This window comes from Suncus etruscus, chromosome 11 (assembly GCF_024139225.1).
Source record: "Suncus etruscus isolate mSunEtr1 chromosome 11, mSunEtr1.pri.cur, whole genome shotgun sequence".
In the NCBI taxonomy this organism is placed as follows: Eukaryota; Metazoa; Chordata; class Mammalia; order Eulipotyphla; family Soricidae; genus Suncus; species Suncus etruscus.
In genome coordinates this window covers 44,743,540-44,745,798 of record NC_064858.1, presented here as the reverse complement: position 1 = coordinate 44,745,798, position 2,259 = coordinate 44,743,540, and the positions used below count along the sequence as shown (strand labels likewise).

General features: G+C 34.3%; 1 non-coding gene across 1 annotated transcript; it reads left to right on the top strand.

Moving 5' to 3' along the window:
• Positions 1-1,707: 1,707 nt before the first annotated feature.
• LOC126023179 (small nucleolar RNA SNORA51) lies at positions 1,708-1,840 on the top strand. Its single transcript, XR_007500384.1, has one exon. It is a non-coding gene; the product is annotated as a small nucleolar RNA SNORA51 (small nucleolar RNA).
• Positions 1,841-2,259: the final 419 nt, after the last annotated feature.

The window sequence follows — 2,259 nt, the reverse complement described above, 5'->3', positions numbered from 1 at the left end:
AAAATAGGCAGAACACTCGAAGACCTTTATATCAAAAGGGTCTTTGAGAATGTAGCACCAATGGCAAAAACGTTAGCATCAACTATAAACAAATGGGACTATATCAAACTAAAAAGCTTCTGCATGGCAAAAGAAACCCTACTTAATGCAAGAAGACAGCTAACAGAATGGGAAAAAATCTTTTCACTTGATATATCAGATAAAGGGCTGATATCTAGAACATACAAAGCGCTCAGAAACCTGAGCCCTTCAAAACCAAACAAAGCCATAAAAAAATGGGGAGACGAAATGAATAGACATTTCTCTGAGGAAGAGAGAAGGATGGCCAACAAACACATGAAAACATGCTCACCTTCGCTCATCATCAGGGAGATCCAAATCAAGACAACAATGAGATACCACCTCACACCAGTGAGGTTGGCTCACATCAAAAATAATGGGAACAACCCTTGTTGGAGAGGATGTGGTATGAAAGGAACTCTCATTCATTGCTGGTGGGAATGCCCCTTGGTCCAACATCTATGGAGAAAAGTCTGGAGAGTGCTCAAAGAACTTAGAATTGAGCTGCCATTTGACCCAGCAATTGCTCTCCTAGGCATATATCCCCAAGATGGAAGGACATTCATTCCAAAATACATATGCACCCCACTATTTATTGCAGCACTCAGTATAATAGCCAAATCTTGGAACCAACCTCGATGTCCAACAACAGATGAATGGATCATTAAGATGTGGTACATATATACAATGGAATATTACATGGCAGTTAGAAATGATACAATCACAGACTTTGCAGCAACGTGGCTGGACCTAGATCATGTTATGTTAAACGAAGTAAATCAGAAGACAAAAGAAAAACACAGAATGGTAGCACTATTCTGAAACACCTAGAACACATAAAAAACAAAAAAATGACATTGAAGAAGCATAACTGCTAGAACCACAAAGAAAGACTTCATAAACTCCATTCCCTGATCTGCACAGCCACCAAGATCTTTAGAAACAGGTCTGATTTTACCATCCAAGATAAAGTAGAAGTCTTCCACATACCACGAAAGCAGCAAGAGGAGAATAAATGATCTATTTTTTTGACGTCTTTATTTTGGTGTGAAGATTACGGTTGATGTCTCCAATATTATTTTATTTTATTTTGTTTTGTCTTTCTTTTTCTTTTTTGCATTTGAGTATGATTTGATTTCAGAACCGAGATTATTGTGTGGTGCCTGTCTTTATTGCTGTGGTGCTTATCGGTTATTTAATTCGATATTTTTTTTGTTGTTTTTTTGTGTATTGTTGTGGTATTTTAATTATTTTTTTCACATCCTCTCTCAAACTGAGGTTGGGAGCCTCTAGACAGGACTCTGCCTATTTTCAGCATATTTGATTTTTGATTGAGAAGAGGACATATTAGGTGATGGGTATTTCCCTGATTCAATGTGAATATGTACCCAAAATACTACAGTGAAAGATATGTAAGCCATTATGAAAAAAAAAATTGTGTTTTTAATCAGAAATTTTCTTTGACTTACATGTATTATTATTATATCAATTATATTATATGTTATGTTATGTCACTATATTATGTTATATTAGTTTACCTCATTATGTTAATCAATTTTGTCCTTTAAATGAATTCTTACTTTAAAAAAAAACAACTTTAGTTTGCTCTGAAGAAAAAAAAAATAAAATAAATAAAAGATAAGATAAGGCCTCCCAAATCTTACCACAGGCTGTGTTCTTTACACTGGCTGTATAGAAAGAGGAGGTACAGTAAAGGCACCCCATATACACCTCAACACAGGCCCCTTGCCGGGTATGTATTGTGAATTGGGGGACAAAAAAAAAAAAAAAAGAAAAAAAAAGAATTATGTAAACAATGAATAAGGTCATTATAAAGAACAGAAAGATTCATTTCCCTTTCACCTTTGAAAAATATGGAATTCAAAACTTTATGCCACATCACACACAAAACTTTATGCCACATCACACACATTCACAGTAATGAATTCTAACAATTAACCTTGTACAGTTATTTTATACTAGACTTTTAAATCTCAAACACCATTTACTAACAAATCAGACTTTTCTCACATGTTGAAAGCTTCCTTTCCAAACTAAATACATAGAGTACATAGACCCCTAAGTTCCTAGGTCTATTTAATGTTGCTTACAAGAGCAAGAAAATTCACTAATTTTCCAATGACTGTATTATATTTATTTGTAAAAGATGCTTCTCTTAATTTCAGGAAAATTGATGCT